General features: G+C 46.3%; 2 protein-coding genes and 1 non-coding gene across 16 annotated transcripts in view; 2 read left to right on the forward strand and 1 right to left on the reverse strand.

The window, feature by feature from the left end:
- Window positions 1–22,026, reverse strand: part of LOC127046628 (zinc finger protein 501-like) — a 271,994-nt gene that overhangs the window by 187,511 nt on the left and 62,457 nt on the right. The window lies entirely within an intron of this gene.
- The window catches only part of LOC127046425 (zinc finger protein 420-like), a 201,142-nt gene that overhangs the window by 93,362 nt on the left and 85,754 nt on the right, over window positions 1–22,026 (forward strand). The window lies entirely within an intron of this gene.
- TRNAK-UUU (transfer RNA lysine (anticodon UUU)) lies at window positions 3,775–3,847 on the forward strand. Its single transcript has one exon. It is a non-coding gene; the product is annotated as a tRNA-Lys (tRNA).

Below are 22,026 nucleotides of genomic sequence, written 5' to 3' on the forward strand. Positions count from 1 at the left end.
TAGATCAGCTGTTGCCAGGTCATGCCAGTCCTCAGGACACATCTGCAGTTGAGTGGTTTGACTTCACCTCTTCTGATGAGACACCGAATCACGAATCACCTGTTTCTGACTGTTCTCCTCCATTACTGCCTGTGACTGAGATACCTCTTTGCCCAGCATGAGCTGATACCACCTCCTCACCTGTTCATGCTGCAGACCCTGAGCCCATGGTACTTTTGGGTGCAACACCACCAAGAGTTCACCGTAATCCACCTAGAGACAGAAGGCCTCCTCATCGGCTGGATCTTTAGCTAGGGCGAACCCACGGTTATGGGGCAAAATAATCCCCAGGATTTAGCCAGGAATGGAGGCAGTCTACCCTCCTTCTCTAGTCTAGTGTGTGTTTTATTTAGGAGATGTTCTTATTTGGGGGGGAGGATTATGTTGTGTATTTGGTTGTCACGGTTTTTGTTCCCATGGCAACTGAGTTAGATTATTAGGGGATAGCCTACCCTGCTTCGGCCGGATAGGTGAGCTCTGTGTGTGTAAATAAATGGTAGTTTTGTTAGCTGTCTTCTGTCTGACCTCAAGTGATTTCTTCCTAAACCGGCTGTCCCCAAGGATATAACAGTTCCCCCCCTCTTTCTTTATGCTCCTGTTGTTATTTCATGGCATTTCTGGGATGGAGGAAAAGCTGAGTTCACTCCAGGTGGAGGGGAAAAAGAACCCTGAAAATCTCAGGACTCAGCCTCTGCTACCAGGATCACTCGGGTGCTGGGAATCTGCATGGGAAAGGGATTGCGTGAATTGCCAAGGTGGGGAATGAATAACAATCTGCAACTAGATCCACCTCATTAATCACTGGCACAGGCTAATCCTGCTGCTGATAGAAGGGAAACTTTGCTATTCAGCCATGGAAACAGTGACCCAATTGCTCTACAGTGAATGTGCTGGGGAAAGCTGGACTTTACAGGCAGGTGGAAATAGCAGATCCTAGAAACACTTAGAGCTCCCCACTTCTGCCACCAGGGTGAGGTGTTGAGCATCTAACAGTATCCCCCACCACCATGACCTTCCAGCAGGGGGTGACAGCACCTCCCATCCAATGCAGGGGAGGGGGCTAAGCGTATCTCTGCACCCTGAGTCCAGGGCACACACACTCTCTGTCTCCCACATTGAATCTGGCCCTGCTGCAAAGTGACCCCTAAGAACCAGCAACCTCCAAGACAGCGGGTTTGGCCTCAGAGCAGGGAATGTGTCCCCCATGCTGCTTTTAGGCCACTGGATTCTCTGGAAATAGGAGGGCTCTGAGTGTAACCCATGAAACATGCAGCCCAACTGGAGATGTAGCTCAGTGGTAGAGCGCATGCTTTGTATGTATGAGGCCCTGGGTACCAGCGTCTCCAGGGTTTTTTTTTTTTCACCCTGCTGCTTTGCTCATGCCCAGCTGGGATGTGGCCCAGCAGTTTCCCTGCAGGAGTTTTAATCCTACTGAGTGAGGGGCAAGTGCCAATTGCATGGAAGGTCTGTGAGGGTTTCTGCTTCTAAGTCACCATGGTGCTTTGTACAATGGTAGATGGGAAAGGCAAATCCTCCAGCACTGGAGGAAAAAGTCCCATCTGCACACACTGAGAGGCAAGGAAACAGAGGGACACTCAGTGCTCAGAGAGGAGAGAGGTCAGTGATTTACACCCAACAGGGGACACTGTCTTTTGGAGTATTAGGGGGGTAGCTGTGTTAGTTTGGATCTGTAAAAAGTGACAAAGAGTCCTGTGGCACCTTATAGACTAACAGACGTACAGGAGCATAAGCTTTTGTGGGTGAATCCTCACTTCGTCAGATGAATGGACTGGGAATTCTGTGACTGGCTAGCCAACTACAAAAACAGTGTCTCCTCCCTTGGTGTTCACACCTCAGCTGCTAGAAGAGGGCCTCATCCTCCCTGATTGAACTAACTTTCTTATCTCTAGACTGATTTTTGCCTGCATACTTATACTTGCCCCTGCAAATTTCCACTACATTCATCTGACGAAGTGGGCATTCACCCATGAAAATTTGTGCTCCTATATGTCTGTTAGTCTATAAGGTGCCATAGGACTGATAATTGCCTGCTTCCCATCATTCTCTAAAAGCACCTGCAGTGGTGCAATTGGTTAGTGCAAAAGGGAATACTACTTGTGCTATGAGTTCAAGCCTTGATTTCTATTACCTATGTAGCTTCCCCAACTTGCTTTGCCCAATGCACAGAGAAAGTAATTTGTGAAAGTGGGTCCATAGTTTGGAAACATTTATTCTGTACTGCCATTAGCTGCAGTGTGTTATTTGCTAGTAGGGAGAACTGATTTCTTTGCTACTGAGAAATCTGCCAGGACAGGTCTGTGGGCACCAGATCTCCCTGCTTCTTCCAGCACACCCCTGGCTCCTTCCCTGCCCCAGTCACTGCTGTAGGAGGGTCCTATATGCACTGAGCCTAAAGCTTTGCCAAGCCCTCTTAGCGCAGTTGGCAGCATGTTAGTCTCATAATCTGAATATTTCTGAGTTCAAGCCTCCAAAAAAACAATGACTTTTGCTCCCTGCTTCAGATTTTCTAAAGGAAATCAGAGAAAAGAAACTAGAGAAGAGTGGTTTCTAGACACCCTCCCACCCATCTAACACACACAAACAGAGGGATTTTTCTAAGGCATTAACTTCTCCTTCTCTGTGGAATTTGTATTTGCCATAGAGCAAAATAAAACAAAAACATGCAAGTCTAAGCCTAAAACAGTATGAAACTTGATACAGATAAAATCTCACTCTCAGAGATGTTCCAATATGCTTCTTTCACAGACTAGACTTATTTTTAGTCTGGGTCCAATCTTTTCACCTGGTATAGTCCTTGTTCCAGATCAGGTGGTAGCTAAGGAATTTCTCTTGACTTCAGCCACCTTTCTTCTGGTCCATCCCCTTATACAACTTTGGTACAAGGCAGGAATCTTTTGTCTCTCTCCTGTGGAAAAGCCTCAGGTTTAAGATGGATTCCTGTACCAGGTGACATGATCACATGTCCTGTGACACCCTCGAAGCCTTCATTCTTCCTGGCCTGACTCACAGATGTTGCAGGACAAAGCCATCTGCAGTCACTAGTACTGGTTAATGGGAGCCATCAAGAGTCCAAACCATTATTAATGGCCCACACCTTGCATAATTACAATAGGACCTCAGAGTTATATTTCATATTTCTAGCTTCAGATACAAAAACAATAGCTTCATACAAATAGGATGAACACACACAGTAGATTATAAGCTTTGTAATGATACCTTACAAGAGACCTTTTGCATGAAGCATAGTCCAGTCACTTTATATTCACACTCATTAGCATATTTTCATAAAATCCTATGGAGTGCAACATCACAGCAGGGAAAGGGTTTTACTGCGGCACCTGGGAGCAGTTGAGTTTCATGTTCAAGTTGTGGTATGAGTTCCTCCAGGTTTCTCATAAGCATATAGGGCCCTTAGCGGGTGCTCTTGATACAAGAATGGCCCAGCTATGATAAAGTGATGGGAATTGCATTTCTCTTTTTAATTTTTGAATTTCAAATGACATTTCTGTTTGTGATTTTGTTTTGCTTTGTATAACTGTGTTTTCTCCTGGATTTGCTATTTAACTAAAAAAAGAATAATGCCTCAGGGTGGAGGATCAGGCTGAGGCTAGGACTGCTAAAAGAGTGAGAGTAGCAGGTTTTCTGTATTGTTTCCCACCCTCACTTTCTTGACTAGTTTCTCTTCTGCACAAAATGTGCCACATTTACATTTGAGCCTGACTAGCTCAGTTGGTAGAGTATCAGACTTTTAATCTGAGGGTTCAGGGTTCAAGTCCCTGGTCAAGTAGAGAGAAGACCTTTACCTCCAAAACTACAGGGATGTGATATAACAGGATTTTTTTTTTCCAGGACTTGGCCTCCCCTAGGAAGGGCCATGTATTGTCTGGGACTGCCGGGGCAACTTCCTCACATGCTCACTGGCGTCTCAGTCTGGATTAAAAAAGGCCTCTGGGAGCTGCAGAAAACTGTTGCATGCCAACTTGGTGAGCAAATGCAGGGCTGCCCCCGCAGGGTCATCCACATGAGAACTCAGCAAAGGTCCAGGTGTTCCTGCTGGTCCCATGCTGTAAGGGCCGGCACTCAGGGCTTAGAATCCTGCAATCTGAGTTGAAGTCTCAGTGGGATCTGAGGACAATTCCTGTGCCACTTAACCCTGCTGAGTCTTCCAAGGGTCTATCCTGCTCTCTCAAATGACATGGGAGCCTGTCTTTTACTCACTAGCTGTTGTGACTTGAGCACAAAAGGAAACATTTGATCCAGAAGCTTGGCCATACCTGGAGTCCTGTAGGTAGGGATGCGAGCTCCATTTCCTCTGAGTCCTGAAGCTGGGCTGCAGTCTGGCCTAGGAGGCAGCCCTGTTGGTTGACCTACTGGCCCAAAGTCACTTGGGCGGTGTTGGTGTTCCCCAGAGATACTGAAGGGCCTAAGGGAGGGAGGCTCAATACTCCTTGCTATCAGTCAGGGTGGAAGAGGAAGGCTGCAAGAGTGGGCAGGTTGATGAGCTGGGCCTTCTAGCATTCTGTTGGGAACGAGGTGGGGAACACGAAATGGGAGAAACGATTGCTGGCCTGTGAGGAATAGCTCATCCACTGGTGTAAATGGACCTTGTCATTAGCCTACAAAGTTGTGATGCTGAAGACCTATCTTTAGACTGTGGGGAATTTCCTCAGCCATGTATTCCCCCCCTGCTCCACGAGTGCTGCTGAGACCGAACAGGATGTCCTTCCACTTCTTGTGGGGCAATAGGATGTCCCTACCTAGTCAGAAGAAGTGTGGCTTTTCTGTGGTATTAGAAGGGGGGGTTGGGCCTGGTGGGCTTTGAAATCTTTTACGGCTCTACTTTTTTGTTTTTCAGTTTTCAGTGCGTGGCTGAGCTGGAGATCAGGTCAGGCCCAAGGGGAATGTTGGGGCAACTGCAAAGAACCCAACCGACTCTTCAGATATGGACCTTTTTTTTTGACCCCACTAGGTGCAGCACCAGGAATGGGATGGCTGATGGTGGTGGAAGGGGGAGGAGATTGGGAAGCCCTCCCCCAGTGTTCTTCTATTCCCACCTTACATCCTACAGGATTTTCAGTGGGTGAGTAGGTGGAAGGCACTTGCAGGATGGCTTCATCCGCAACAGTGGACACCCTCACAGCAGCAAAGGCCACAATAGTAAGGACCTCCTTTGGCTCAGTCTGAACAGAGGTCATTGTACGCTGGGTGAGACAGGCTAATTTTAGGGAGCTTTCTCTGAAGGGGAGCAACTATTCCCAGAACTTACCAACAGGAACTTTCAAGTAGTTGCAAATGTGCACAGCCGGCATGTGCAGAGCAAAGGCTGCCCAGGGACACTGTGTCAGGCTCTGGCACTGCTTGATACAATGGACCATCTTCAGCCACCAGGTAACCCAGGATCTAAGGCAGGAATGGGGTGAGGAAGCAAGTCAAGCTGAGCAAGGCAGGCAAAAATTCATCTTGCCTTTGTGGGCTCCTGCATTGATGCTCTTTTTGTGTGCCAGGGCTGACAAAAACATCCCAGAGAAGGAGCAGGCCAAAAAGCACTCCTCAGGTGCTGACTTAGCTCAGTTGGGAGAGTGCTAAACTGACAACCTAGAGGGCCCTGGTTCACATCCATGCTTTGGCATCCTCTTTGTGTTCAGTAGTGATCTTTATTCTGGAAGCACAGCACTGCCTTTACTCACCAGGAGTCCCTCATTTCAGGCTCCCAAGCGAGAAAAGACAGCATGGACTGGTGCATCAAGTTGGCCTACCTGACTTTTCTTTTTTCTCTTGCTCTTTCTCAGCAAGGGGAAGAAAAAGAAACTCTCCTTCAAGTTGGAGTCAGAAGGGTGACATAAGGATGACTTCCTGCGTGCCAGATCCAGTTCTTTGCTCCACCAGCTGACCTATCGAAGGGCTGCCACCACTTTCTCCAGGTTCACCCATCAGTGTGTTCAGAATGGAGAGGGGCAACTAGTGGTGTTCCCCAAGGGTCAGTTCTATGACCAATCCTCTTCAACTTATTCATAAATGATCTGGAGAAAGGGGTGAAAAGTGAGATGGCAAAGTTTGCAGATGATACGAAACTGCTCAAGATAGTTTAGACCAAAGCAGACTGTGAAGAACTTCAAAAAGATCTCACAAAACTAAGTGATTGGGCAACAAAATGGCAAATGAAATTTAATGTGGAAAAATGTAAAGTAATGCACATTGGAAAAAATAACCCCAACTATACATACAATATGATTGGGGCTAATTTAGCTACAACTAATCAGGAAAAAGATCTTGAAGTCATCATGGATAGTTCTCTGAAGACATCCACGCAGTGTGCAGCGGAAATCAAAAAAGCAAACAGGATGTTAAGACTCATTAAAAAAAAGATAGAGAATAAGATGGAGAATATTATATTTCCCTTATATAAATCCATGGTACACGCATATCTTGAATACTGTGTACAGATGTGTTCTCCTCATTTAAAAAAAGATATACTGGCATTAGAAAAGGTTCAGAGAAGGGCAACTAAAATGATTAGGATTTGGAACGGGTCCCTTATGAGGAGAGATTAAAGAGACTAGGACTTTTCATCTTGGAAAAGAGGAGACTCAGGGGGGATATGATAAAGTTTTATAAAATAATGAGTGGTGTGGAGAAAGTGAATAAGGAAAAGTTATTTACTTGTTCCCATAATATCAGAACTAAGGGCCATGAAATGAAATTAATGAGCAGCAGATTTAAAACAAATAAAAGGAAGTTCTTCACACAGCGCACAGTCAACATGTTGAACTCCTTTCCTGAGGATGCTGTGAAGGCTAGGACTGTAACAGGGTTTAAAAGAGAACTAGATAAATTAATAGGTTTCAGAGTCATAGCTGTGTTAGTCAGTATCACCAAAACCAACGAGGAGTACTTGTGGCACCTTAGAGACTAACGAATTTATCTGAGAAACAACTCTGACATCATACTCCAAAAGGCTGACAGAGGCGGTGCTGTCATCATCATGAATAGGTCAGACTATGGACAAGAGGCTGCTAGGCGGCTCTCTAACACCACATTCTACATGCCATTACCCTCTGATCCCACTGAGGGTTACCAAAAGAAACTACCCCATCTGCTCAAGAAACTCCCTGAAAAAGCACAGAACTAATCTGCACAGACACATCCCTAGGACCCCAACCAGGGTTATTCTATCATCTACCCAAGATCCATAAGCCTGGAAATCCTGGATGCCACATCATCTCAGGCATTAGCACTCTGACAACAGCTGACACCACTGACTTCCTGAGGCAACTACAATCCATTGGCGATCTTCCCAAAAACAACATCCTGGCTACTATGGAGGTAGAAACCCTCTACACCAACATTCCACACAAAGATGGACTATAAGCCGTCCGGAACAGTATTCTCGATAATGTCACAGCAAATCTAGAGGCTGAACTTTGTCCTCACCCATAACTATTTCACATTTGGGGACAATGTATACCTTCAAGTCAGCAGCACTGCTATGGGTACCCACATGGCCCCACAGTATGCCAACATTTTTATGGCTGACTTAGAACAATGCTTCCTCGGCTCTCGTCTCCTAACACCCCTACTCAACTTGTGCTACATTGATGACATTTTCATCATCTGGACCCATGGAAAAGAAATCCTTTAGGAATTCCACCATGATTTCAACAATTTCCATCCCACCATCAACCTCAGCCTGGACCAGTCCACACAAGAGATCCACTTCCTGGACACTACAATGCTAATAAGGGATGGTCACAGAAACACCATCCTATACTGGAAACCTACTGACCTCTATACTTACCTACATGCCTCCAGCTTTCACTCAGACCACATCACAGGATCCATTGTCTACAGCCAAGCTCTAAGATACAACCACATATGCTCCAACCCCTCAGACAGAGACAAACACCTACAAATCTCTATCAAGTATTCTTACAACTACAATACCCACCTGCTGAAGCGAAGAAACAGATTGACAGAACCAGAAGAGTACCCAGAAGTCACTTACTAGAGGACAGGCCCAACAAAGAAAGTAACAGAGCGCCACTAGCCGTCACCTTCAGCTCCCAACTAAAACCTCTCCAGCACATCATCAAGGATCTGCAACCTATGCTGAAAGACGATCCCTCACTCTCACAGATCTTGGGAGACAGGCCGGTCCTCGCTTACAGACATCTCCTCAACTTGAAGCAAATTCTTACCAGCAACCACAGAACAAAAACATTAACCCAGGAACCTATCCTTGCAACAAAGCTCGTTGCCAACTTTGTGCACATATCTATTCAGGGAGCACCATCATAGCACTTAATTACATCAGCCACACTGTCAGATGCTCATTCTCCTGCACGTCTATCAATGTGATACATGCCATCATGTGCCAACAATGCCCCTTTGCCATGTACATTGCTCAGATCAGACAGTCTCTATGTAAAAGAGTAAATGGACACAAATCAGATGTCAAGAATTACAACTTTCAAAAACCAGTCGGAGAACACTTCAATCTCCCTGGTCACTCAATTACAGACCTAAAAGTTGCAATATTACAACAAAAAACCTTCAACAACAGACTCCAACTAGAGACTGCTGAATTGGAATTAATTTGCAAACTGGACACCATTAAATTAGACTCGAATAAAGACTGGGAATGGATGGGTCATTACACAAAGTAAAACTATTTCTCCATGTTTATTTGTCCCCCTACAGTTACTCACACCTTCTTGTCAACTGTTGGAAATGGGCCATCCTGATTATCACTACAAAAGGTTTTTTCTCCTGCTGATAATAGCTCACCTTAACTGCTCACTCTTGTTATAGTGTATATGGCCACACCCATTTTGTCCATGTTCTCTGTGTGTGTGTGTATATATATATATATATATATATATATATATATATATATCTTCCTACTGTATTTTCCACTGCATGCATCCGATGAAGTGGGTTTTACCTCAGGAAAGCTTATGCTCAAATAAATTTGTTAGTCTCTAAGGGGCCACAAGTACTCCTCATTCTTTTTGCAGATAAATGAATGGAGGCTAAGTCAATGAATGGCTATTAGCCAGGATGGGTAAGGAATGGTATCCCTAGCCTCTGTTTGTCAGAGGGAGGAGATGGATGGCAGGAGAGAGATCACTTGATCATTATCTATTAGGTTCACTCCCTATGGGGCACCTGACATTGGCCACTGTTGGCAGATAGGATGCAGGGTTGGATGGACCTTTGGTCTGACCCAGTATGGCCATTCTTATAAAAGGAGGGACAGAGTTTCTGTAGTGTAGTGATTATCACAATTGCCTAACATACAAAAGGTCCCTGGTTTGAAACCAGGCTGAAATATGATGCTTTAATTTTCCCAGCTCCTACTGGCCTGTCCTTGCTGTTGCAGGAGCAGCAGTGATTTCTATGCTCAATAGGTCTGTTATACTTTCCCCTCTCCCACCTTTGTCTCCTCTCCCTCTCTGAATGCCTGTGAAGTGGCTTTCCCTTTCCCCCTCTCGCTCCCTCCTGGAATGCTTGTGGGATGAATGGGCTGGTTGAAGAGCAGAAGAGCTCCTAGGTAGACAAGGTGTCTGGGATTCTAATTAGGCGGGACTCTAATTAGGCAGCACTCACATCCCAGAGCATGGACACTGCCCAAGGTGGAGTGTGACCCACCAGATGCAGCCAAGTCATCCCTAGCCACAGGCCAGGAGGTGCAGGTCCTTAAAAGGGGAGGGGTCTTGTGCTCAGGAGAGCACTCACAAGCTTGTACCTCCAGTGAATGCTCTTTGCCCGGACTGCCTGGCCAGTGGTTCTCTGCGTTGTATTTCATTGTGCCTCGGGAAGACTTACCTTCATCACACCGTACATCGCGGCTCTGTGGGACATTTACCTTGCAGAATCCTGACATCTCCAGTGCTGTGCCAGTCCTGGGAGTGTGAGTGTGACCCCCCTCCTTTTTTTGAGCTTAGCTGTCAGTACAATAAATGTGCTGCTTTCTGCCAGACTCTAGTGGGTCATTAGTCCTCCCTACACTTACTAACTGGCCCAATTTCTGGTAACACCTGCGATAACCCCAACCCCTGCAGGACAGAGGGTGGTGAAATGGGCTGAGAAAAAGCCTTGGGAACAGTAGGGGAAAGCTAGAGGATCTGGGCCAGTCACTTTTTGAAGCCTTGTGGCTTGGCCTTCCCTGTCCTTGGAAGTTGGCCTACAGAGGCCAGCTCTTCCTGCTGGCCTCCTTTGCGTGATTTGCCAAAGGAGGAAGTGAGGCAGGAATGGGGCAAAAGAGGAAAGTTGAGCTGAGGAAGGCAGGGCAGAAGCTAAGCACATCATTGCAGCTAAGTGGGGTTAGCAGTAGCCACCATTCGTTCTGCCAAAGCCTAGGGAGGTGTGGTTGGCTGCTGGGAGGCAGAATCTTGTGCCTGCCTCTTGGCTTCCCAGGGATGGCTACTTGCAGCCCAGCAGAGGAAGGATGGTTCTGGGTGAAAGGAAGACAAGCAAAGCTCTGGGAGGAAATTTGGGTGCAGGATGTGGGCTCTGCACTGGGGGAGGGGGTTGGGGTGCAGAAGGGGTGGTGCTTACCATGGGCACTGCAGCTCCCATAGTGACCGGTACACACAACCCTGTGGCAGCAGCTCCTACGTGAGTGGGGCCAGAGGGTCTCCAAGCACCGCTGCCTGCAGGCGCTGCCCCCAGATCTCCCATTGGCTGCAGTTTCTGGAAAATGGAAGCTGCAGAGTTGGTACTCAGGGCAGAGGCAGCACATGGAGACACTCCCCCCGCGCCAGGGGATGCTGGGACATGCCAGCCATTTCTGGAAGCAGCATGGAGGGACAGAGGCAGAGTGGGCAGGGAGCCACCTTAGTGCTGCTGGCACATCTTTGCACATCCATTGGGGAAGGGAGCAGAGGGCTTCCATGCGCTGCCTGGGGTAGGGGCAGTGCACAGAGCTGCCTCCCCTCCCAGGTCTATTACAGGAGTGGGTGAGTGTGGTCTTTTGACCTGCAAGGTGCAGCACGTCAAAAGGTTGCTAGTTTGTCTTTGATGGTTTTCCATCAGCTTTTCTGGGTTGGTGCAAAGGTTGACAATGGAGCAATACATCAAATAACTAGCTAGCAAGGGAAAGGTGCCAATTCCCTCCCACTTGAATGGGCCATCCCCACCCAGACCTTTGATTGGGGTGACTCACTTTCACAACAATCAATATGGGCATAATTTTCCATGTACTTACAGTACTCCTTAAATATGACTCATAAATACACCTCACAGGGATTAGGAGTATCAATAATTTACAAGCTTTCAGTAGAGATCTCACTGCTATGCTTCCTGGATAAATATCATAAAAGTAGTGTATTAGGTGTGGCGAGTTTGTCAGGTCTGAGACAGGAGTTGCCTGTGAATATGAGCCGCCAATGTGATATGGCAGTTAAAAAAGCTAATGCGGTTTTAGGATGCATCAGGCAAGGTATTTCCAGCAAAGATAAGGAGGTGTTAGTACCGTTATATAAGGCACTGGTGAGACCCCACCTGGAATACTGTGTGCAGTTCTGGTCTCCCATGTTTAAGAAGGATGAATTCAAACTGGAACAGGCTCAGAGATGGGCTACTAGGATGATCCGAGGAATGGAAAACCTGTCATATGAAAGGAGACTCAAAGAGCTTGGCTTGTTTAGTCTAGCCAAAAGAAGGCTGAGGGGGGATATGCTTGCTCTTTATAAATATATCAGAGGGATTAATATTAGGGAGAGAGAGGAATTATTTAAGATTAGTACCAATGTAGATACAAGAATGAATGGGTACAAACTGGACACTAGGAAGTTTAGACTTGAAATTAGACGAAGGTTTCTAACCATTAGAGGAGTGAAATTCTGGAACAGCCTTCCAAGGGGAGTAGTGGGGGCAAAAGACATATCTGGCTTTAAGATTAAGCTTGATAAGTTTATGGAAGAGATGGTATGATGGGAGAGCCTAATTTTGGCAATTGATCTTTGATTATTGCCAGATAAGTATGCCCAGTGGTTGGTGATGGGATGCTGGATGGGATGGGATCTGAGTTACTGCAGAGAATTCTTTTCTGAGTGCTGGCTGGTGAGTCTTGCCCACATGCTCAGGGTTTAGCTGATCGCCATATTTGGGGTTGGGAAGGAATTTTCCTCCAGGGCAGATTGGCAGAGGCCCTGGAGGTTTTTCGCCTTCCCCTGCAGCGTGGGGCATGGGTCACTTGCTGGTGGATTCTCTGCAGCTTGAGGTCTTCAAACCACAATTTGAAGACTTAAGTAACTCAGGCATAAGTTAGGGGTTTGTTATAGAAGTGGATGGGTAGGGTTCTGTGGCCTGCTTTGTGCAGGGGGTCGGACTAGATGATCACATTGGTCCCTTCTGACCCTAGAATCTATGAATCTATGAATCTATAACAGTGACCTCTTTGCCAGTTGGCACCAATAAGCTTTTCTCACACATGCACTGAGCTATAGTCACACCCTGATAGAATAGAAAGGCCAGCACAAAAAACAGAGAGAGGAATAGGTAAGATACTAAAATAACAATGGCTGGAACTCTCCTTTTCTCTCAGTCTTTGGATTGATGGGCACTAAGAGCTGTAGCTACAGTTAAGGAACCAGGTGATCGGACAGCTGGCTCAGTCCTCCATACTAGTAACTTTCTCACATACAGGGAAATGGGTCAAATTTGGAATTGATGTCATGACTCGCTTCCCCTAGGGGATCAATCTGTTTAAGGCTATATCTACACTTCAAACACTGGAAATATTCTTCTGAAAACCTAACACTGTCTATAATGGGTCACATTAACTACTTCTCTCAGTGGAGAGGACTTTTCACACCCTGAGAGATGTGGCTCTGCCAACATGCCTTTTCAGCATAGACCAACCTTTAGATGGCTTATTGACCTGAAAGTAACCTAGCATCCAAATATGGAGGACAAAAAAACCACCTTGCCAACAGATGGAACCTGGGACTTAAACTCCCAATGATCACACTGTATTTGGGATCCATTTGAATTCCCCTTCCACGTCTTTGACAGTTTCATCTCCAGTCATAGCAACTCTGATATAGGGTTAAAGAACTCAAAGCATCATCTCCAAGCACAGACAATGGAGAATTCTTCATCACACGACACTTTGAGAAGTGGATGGATAGAATGTGATGAAGATAAACTCTGTATGGGTCAGACAAAAGGTAACAGTTCTGTAGTGATGGGGAAGGAGGGAATCTCTGAGTCACCTCGTACTCTTCCAGTGTCACAGAGGCTGAAATAACACTTTTTTTCCTGCCTCTGCTCCTCTTCATTTTCATATAATTTGAAAAGTTCCCATTATATCTTTAGCACAACCAAGAGCAATGTGAGAACAACTAGAAATGATACAATCTTAATCATTGGCGACTCACAATAACTTTGCAATAGAAGGAATGGTATAAATGTGATGCTCCCTGGTTCCTGATAGGAAGGGCACATTAGAATTACTCATGAGACAATGGAGTTGATAGAAAGGACAAATGGGTCCACCTCAAAAGAGGGCGAACTGCAAAAAGGCAAAAATGGGCCACTCATCTGGACAAGCTTAGGGATAACAGTGCTGCAAACAGTTCAAATAGCTTCAAAAGTTACTATGTGGGAATCAGGAAAATTATTAAAGAAAAAGAAAATATTGATAGCCCTAGAGGTTTTTATGGTGTTGATCTCCCTTGCAGATTCTTTGATGGATAACATGGGCTGAGTGACAAGAGAAGGTATTCCCACACTCACTGCATTCATACGGTCTCTCCCTTGTGCGGATCCTCTGATGGGTAAAAGGTCTGAGCTGCGATTGAAGGTTTTCCCACAGTCACTGAACTGATAGGACCTCTTCCCTGTGTGGATTTTGTGGTGTTCAGAAAGGGCTGAGCCGCTAGTGAAGTTTTTCCCACACTCACTGCATTCATAGGGCCTCTCCCCTGTGTGGATTCTCTGATGGTCAAAAAAGGGATGAGCTCTTAGTGAAGCATTTCCCACACTCACAGCATTCAAAGGGCCTCTCTCCTGTGTGGATTCTCTGATGCTTTATAAGGACTGAGTAGTCACATACATTTTTCCCACCTTAAGTGCATGTATTTTTTCTCTTTCCCATGAGGATTTCCTGCTGTGTTGTGGTTTCCTTGAGGTCCATCTGAGTTCCCTCATAGGAAATACATTTACCCACTTTCTCCCCTGGATGGTTTCACTGCTCTCTTTCTGGTCTGTGCTGAATCTCACAGGAGTTTCCCTGCTCATGACTCCTAGGCACATTCCTTTTTGGTCGTTGCGATAATGCTCTGTGTTTATCCACTTGCTCAACATTTTCCTGCTGAGAATTCTGCTCCTCTTTCTCACATACCATTGCGTCACCTGATGTGACAGAGACAGAAACCTCAGATAGGGATGGAAAGGGGAAGGCCAAACCAAAACAAGTGCTGGAGAGAGAGAGAGGTCAAATGAAAATCAGGAACTGAACTCCCCCAAACTCTTCCCCCAAATGTAGCAGTGGTATTTTATGTTGGTATTTTATATAATTTAGAATGAAGGATAAAGAATAATTATGTAGCATACATTAAGTGTATTGGTGTATGATCTGAGCACATCCTGCCAGCCACCCTTTTTGAATAACAGAAAGGAATGACCTAATGGGCCAATGAGTAGAGATACATCAGCCAGAATCTGTGTCTGGACTGATTTCAAGGCAGTAACAGACCTTTGAGGGTCACCAATTTGTTGTAGGTTTAGCAGTTTAAAATAAGTAAAAGAATGCCATGGTTGTTTTCTTTTGCATTGCAATTTGATGTTCCTGTTCAAAATGGTGTGTGTAAATTAATTCAGTTTTGTGTGTGAATAAGGAATGCACGTGTTAAGAGCTAAGTGTGAAGGCCATCGCTGAACCAGATGTACAAGGGAGGAACTGAAGAAAGACACAAGGGCGCCAGGAGGCTGCAACATGTCTCTATTGAAATGTCTGAGGAGGGCAGATTGATGATTCTAAAGATGAGACAGGCACCTCAGTGGGGGACAAGACAGCTCTGATCTAAACCAACATGGGATAACTCCCTGGGAACTAGATGAAAGAACAAAATAAAGGATGAGAAGGACAATTTAAGAAAACAAGCACTCATCAAACAAGAATTGATTACAGCATGACAGTGCAAAACTCATTGGTTCCAATGAAGGGAAATCACTATATGAACAGGGTGCCTTGCCATGAAACTTTGGGTCCATCCTGCCAAGACTTCCCCAGAGCATCATGTCATGACCAACGGAACCCGGCTTCTCCTACCCATGATCAACCTAGCTGGCCACTAGGTTGATCTGAACTCTGGACTGGTAAGTGTAACATCCACTGGCGGGACAGTGTGTGTGTGTGATTGAATGCATATGTAAATTGTTGTATCTTCAATAAATGTGATGCATTGCCTTTTCCCCTGAAAAAGATCTTGTGTGCTTCTTATAAGCATAACAGGTTAACACCCACAAGGTAGCTAACTAGCACATCTTGGAGTGACTGTTCAAATTAAGTGGTTCATCAAGACACACTTTGTTGACAATGGACCACGGGAGAAGCCCATCTACACTGAGTGGACTGTCGTGTAAATGTGCTGTCTGGAATCTAGGTAATGGCTTCCTGCAATGACTGAGAGAAATTGGGCATGAACATGTGACTTGCCCACATGACTCCAAACTCCATTGTATTGCTGTAATTTTCCACAGTAAGAACAATGGGATGCCCTCCACATGGCAAAAGCTATAAAAGGCCCTGGAAACACCTTCATTTTGTCTTCAATCCTGCTTCTTACCTCCGGATGAACTCTGCTACAGACTGAAGCTCTGTACAAGGGACTGAATGACCCATCCCAGCTGTGGACGTACTCCAGAGACGACTTAAGCCAACAGTTTATTCCATCACTGCTACAAGCCTGAACCAAGAATTTTGCCATTACTGGATGTAATTGATTCCCTTAGCCAATTTTAACTCTCCCCTTTCTTTCTTTTTATGAATAAACCTTTAGATATTAGATATTAAAGGATTGGCTCCAGTGTGAGTTTTGGGTAAGATCTAAGTTGTATATTCACCTGGGAATGGCTGGCCCTTTGGGATCAGAAGAACCTATTATTTAATGACAATGGTTGTAAAGAACCACTCAGCTCTGAATACAATGTTTTTGGTGGTGTTATAAGAACCGGAATGCCTGAGAAAACTGCCTTTATGTTTTCTTGTTAGCCAGTGTGGTGAAATAGGAGTTCACTTTTGTTGTTGCTTTGGTCTATCTTACAAAAGAATAACCACTAGTTTTGGGTCGTGTTTGCTGCATTTCTCAGCAGTTCATCCTGAATTTGGCATCCTCAGTTGTGACCCACTAAGGCACGGTGACAGGGTGCCAAGGAGGGGGCTGGGTCATGGATTTACAGGGAATTAGATGACCCAAACTTCATACAGTCTCCCTTGGGACTGCCCTCTTTAGGGTATGTCTAGAGGGCATCAGGGAGTCGGCCACCTTTCAGGTTGGTCTCATGCTAGTGCATTAAAAATGGCTGTGGCGACATTGCTTTGATGGAGCTCAGACTATCCAGCCACCAGCACCCCCTGGCTTTAGAACCCAAGCTACAGCCCAACCAACAGTGCCTACACCGTTATTTGTAGTGAGTCAGCATGGACTCTGGCTGGGAGGTAGCTGCCAGACGCAGTGCAGACATACCCTTAATGGGCAACATGCTCATTTTAGCTTTTTCCAAGGAAGAACTCCTTAGAATCACAGAGTTAAAAGGGACCATAAAGGTCATCTAGTCTAACCCCTTGCCAAGGTGCAGGATTTATTGTGACTAAACCAGCCTCCTTTTGAAAACCTCCAGTGACTAACCTTCCACCACCACCATAGGCATCTGTTCCATTCTCCTACTGTTCTTCCAGTTAGGAAGTTTTTCCTGAGATTTAATCTAAATCTGCTGTGCTGTAGTTTAAACCAACTGACTCTTGCCCTGCCCTCAGTGACAAGAGTGAAGAACTGTTCCCCATCCTTTGTCTGGCAGCCTGAAGCAGGGAAGACCAGCAGGGACCACAACCCGCCCGTTGGGCTACAGAGCCAGGAAAGCCATCTCCACCCCTCTGGAAGCTGAGGGGCGGGACAGAAAGCAGAAGGACAAAAGGAGGGGGCCCTGTAGCTCAGTTGGCCTGAAGCTGCTGAGGGAGACAGACGATTATCATCCGCTGTTGGAGCGGGAGACCGAGGACCTTCTGGGGAGGCCACCAGAGGACTGGCCAAAGCTCCCAGGGTCACCAGCCAGTCGAGGTGCCAACGAGCTGATGGGGCTGCCACAGGTCACCAACCCAGGGAAATGGAGGCCAGAGGTACCAAACCCTGGGGATTGTAGGAAGCAGCCCAGGGAAACTAGACCATCATCTGGCTGAGTGTTAAGCTGACACTAAGTAAGGGTGTTGTGAGCAGATCCCCTATGATCCATTGGTGGATTACACTGCCACTGTTAGGGCCTGGGGCTGGGATCCGGTGGAGTCAGGTGGGCCAGGGTTCCCTTACCTCCTGCCACCCCACCTTCGGCCAGGAGGCCTGTGTTGGTCGACCGTCCGCCGAGCTAGGATGCTAGACTGGTGCCTGCCCCTGCCTGAGCCCCAGACTGTTTGGTGCTCACTATGGGAAACGCCCCTAATTGTTTGCTGCCCCACCCTGCCTGAGGCCCTGGCCTTGGAGACTTTGCAGCTCTGTCCTGAGACAGACCAGGAGGGACGGCCACGCACGCTCACATAGCCTTTTGCGTATTTGAAGATTGCTGTTATATCCCCCCCATTAACTATTTTTTCCAGACTAAACACACCCAGTTCCATCAGCCTTTACTCACTGGTTTGCATTCCACCCCTTTGAGCATCTTTTTCACTTGCCTCTGTATTCTTTCCAGTTTCTCTACATCCTGTCTAGTCACTGATGACCCAAACTAGATCCAGGACTCCCCTTGAGGCCTAACCAGTGCTGAGTAGAGCAGTGCTATCACCACCTGTGATTTGCATGCTATGCTTCTGTTAATGCATTTTCTTCTTTTTGCATTACCATCACACTGTTGACTTCCTGTTGAGGTTGTGATCCACCACAACTCCCAGATCCTTCTCAGCAGTGCTGCTGTCATGCCAGTTATCCCCCAGTCAGTATTTGTGCATTGGGTTTTTCTTCCCGAAGTGTAGCATCTTACACTTGTCTTTGTTGAATTTCATTGTTGTTTATAGCCCAGTTTGCCAATTTATCACGATCCCTTTGAAGTTTTGCTCTATCCTCCAAAGTGTTGACAATCCCCCCAGCTTAGTGTCATCTGCAAATTTGATTGGTATGATCTCTATTCTTACATCCAGGTTGTTAATGAAGATGTTAAATAGCAGCAGACGCAAAATAGATCCCTGTGAAACCCCATTTGAAAATCCCTCCAATCTAACATCATTCCAATAATAGTTACTCTTTGCTTGCAGTTGTGTAACCAATTATATATCCACTTAATGGGAGTTCTGTTGAGCCCGCATTTCTCCAGCTTACTCATGGGACTGTGTCAAAAGCCTTTGTAAGGTCCAGGCCTATTTTATCCACCAAACCAGTTACCCTATCAAAGAAAGATATCGAGCTGGTTTGTCATGCTATGTTCTTAGTAAATCCATGCTCGCTGCTACCGATTACCCCTTCATCCTCCGGGTATTTGCAAATTGAATGTTTTATACATCGCTCTAGTAGCTTTCCTGCTATCGAGGTCAGGCTGACTAGTGTATAGTTCCCCAGCTCCTCCTTTTTCCCCTTTGTAAAGATGGGCACTATGTTAACCCTTCTCTAGCCTCTTGGGACCTCTCCTGTCATCTAAGTTAGCAAATATTGCCAGAGACTCTGAGATTTCATCTGCTAATTCTGGGGTGACAGCAAGAAAGGCGGTGGGGGGCTGGCTTGGGGGATTAAGAGCTTTGTTATCAGCATTTGAACTGTTGAGCCTGAGCTGATGGCTAGCCATCCAAGGGGAGTTATCAGAAGGAGGCTGAGATTTCAGTTTGGACAGAAGGAGACAGGTCTAGAGTAGAGCGGTGATCTATGATTCATCAGCATATGGACAGTAGCTGAACTGAGATTTCCCAGAGATAAAGTGCAGAGGAAGTGACCAAGGACTGAGCCCTGTAGAACCCCCACAGAAAAATGGAGTGGGTGTGAGGAGGATCTTCCTAAGGACACACTGAAGAAGTGGTTACAGAGGTAGGAGGAGAGCCAGGAAGCAGACAAGATGTCAAAAAGATGACCATGGTCAGTGGTATTAAAGGCAGCTGATCGATCAAGAAGAATAAGGGGGGAGCACTGGTTCTGAGCTTTGCTTAGGGAGAGGTCACTAGAGACTTTGGCAAGGATATTGTCAGTGAAGAGCCCCAAATTTCTGCCTCCCTGAAAACTTCCCTTCCGACTTCTCCCCATCCCCTTCCCACTATCCTCAGTCTTTTCCACTTCCAAGTATCCCAGATCTCCTATCCAATCCTCCTCCTCCAACAGCACCACTGCTGGGACCTCCACCCCCTTTTCTCCATTCCCAGGCTCCCATTCCCCCAACCCACCAAGCTACCTGTTCTGCAGAGATTCTGTCTCTGATTCCTCACTTCCTCTTCCTTCCATGGTACCCATCCCTCCCTGATTCCCTCTAGTCTAATCTTCCACATACCTATTCCTTTCCTCCCACTACACTCAGCCTGCTCTACCTTGTGGCACCCCACAAGCACTAGCTCTCCCATCATCTTCTCCCACCACACTCCTTCCTGCTCTCCTTCCCTCCTACCCCTCCAAGAACTCCTGAATAGGCACCTCACACTGCTTTCACAGTCATTCGTTGGTTGGGTTAAGAGGACATGCTGTGGCCACTGTCTCTGACCTACACCCATTCAACTGAGTCAGAGCCGTACCACTGTTAACTTTCAGACTACATATATTGTGTGTTTTGCTGCATTCTGAAGGAGTTCTTCTTAGATGTTCCCCTCGATTCCAAAATTTCAGGGCTGAGAGCAATATTTTAAAGTGTTTTAAAATTCACTTGCAGACTCTGGCCTCTTCTGAGCTGCAAAGTTTTGTCAGTATAGCTCTGTTTGTTAGAGGTGAGAAAAACCACATCCTTAATTGACATAATTATGCTGGCAAAATCTCTCATGCAGACAGAGTACCGAAAAAGTCTGTTAAAAAAATGGGGAAATCAAATGTCCATAACCTACATAAATACTGAGTACCAGCAGCCATCAAACAGAACTGTAAACAGGGGAGTTTCAGAGGGAGTTTACAGGGGGAGTTTGTAGGGGAGACTAAGAGACCTAGGCAGAGGAACTGACAGGCTAGTGAAGGGAGTGGGTGGTGGTCTGCCAGTGTTCTGGTGCCTGTTGGAGGTTTGTTTTGTTTTGTGTTTTCTGGACTCACAGGTTTTGAGGCAGCAGTGAAAGACACAATGAGGATGACTGGATGTGGAAGCTGCGGCATGTACATGATACAGGAGGGGGCATCTGAAAAGAGTTTTGTCTGCATGAAGTGCCACCTGATAGAGCTGATGGAAGAAAAGATCCGAGGACTGGAGATGTAGGTGGAAACTCTGGTAGAGTTTAGAAGGGGGTTCGAGCAGATGATGGAGCAAAGACATGAGGAAGCTGAAGGGATAAGCTCAGACTTGCAGATGGCAGCAGGATGAAAGAATTCTGAGGAGAGACTGCTGGGTGAGGAAAGTGGACGGTGGAAGCATGTGACTAAGAGAACCAGGCAGAAGAAAAGATGGGCCAGCGAAGGAGAAACAGAGCTCAGGAACAGGATTGCAGAGTTGGAAAATGAAGAAGGGGAACAGGAGGTGGTCGCTGAAGGTGAGAGACCAAGGAAAAAGAGAAGAGCTGCTAGTCCTAAAGGAAGAGGTGAAAAGTCAATGGAGACAACACCAAATATGAGCCCAAGGAGGATACGGGATGGGTTGCGGAGCATTGCAAGGGACAATACAAATCAAGAGGACTTGCAGCCAGTGGGAGCAGGGGATAGACCAGAGAATCACACTGTCACCAGGAAAAGGCAGGTCTATGTAATTGGGGACTCCCTACTGAGAAGAATAGACAGGCCTGTAACTGTTCCGGAGCTGATCCGGAGAACAGAAGGGTGTGCAGTCTGACAGGTGCTAAGATACGGGATGTGGACTTGAGGCTGAAAAGGATCCTAACGGGAGCGGGAAACAATCCGTTGATTGTCCTTCATGGTACGGCTAGATTCTCACTGGAACGTATCAAGGGAGACTATGCCAGACTGGGGAAGACACTTAACCTGAGCCTCGATTTCCTTATCTTCAGTGGAATTCTGCCAGTTCCTAGAGAAGAGCAACAAAGGTGTGACAAGATTATGATGATCAAGAGATGGCTCAGGCAGTGGTTCTATAAGGAGGGCTTTGGGATGTACGGCCACTGGGAAGCATTCATGGACAGAAGACTGTTCTCTTGGGATGGACTTCACCTGAGTAAGGAGGGAAATAGACTTCTAGGATGGAGGCTGGCACAACTGATTAAGAGAGCTTTAAACTAGGAATTTGGGGGAGATGGTTGGGAGTTGTCCAGGTAAACTCCACACCGGAATTTAACATTGAGAGGGAAGAAAACAAAGTAAGAGAGGAAACAGCCGTGGGCAGAAGAATGGACATAAGGAGGAAAGGTAGTGTAGATACCAGTCTAATAGGTGATGCTGGTGGTAGAATGTCTGTGCCTAACCAGGAAAAGAATGTCAGTGAAGCCAAACGGCAAAAATTAAGATGTCTGTACACTAATGCGAGGAGCCCAGGTAACAAAATGGAGGAACTAGAGCTACTGGAGCACCAAGTGAAACCGGATATTATAGGGATAACAGAAACATGGTGGAATAGTAGTCATGACTGGAGTACAGATATTGAAGGCTATGTGCTGCTTAGGAAAGACAGAAATAAAGGCAAAGGTGGTGGAGTAGC

This window comes from Gopherus flavomarginatus, chromosome 1 (genome assembly GCF_025201925.1).
Source record: "Gopherus flavomarginatus isolate rGopFla2 chromosome 1, rGopFla2.mat.asm, whole genome shotgun sequence".
Classification (NCBI taxonomy): Eukaryota; Metazoa; Chordata; order Testudines; family Testudinidae; genus Gopherus; species Gopherus flavomarginatus.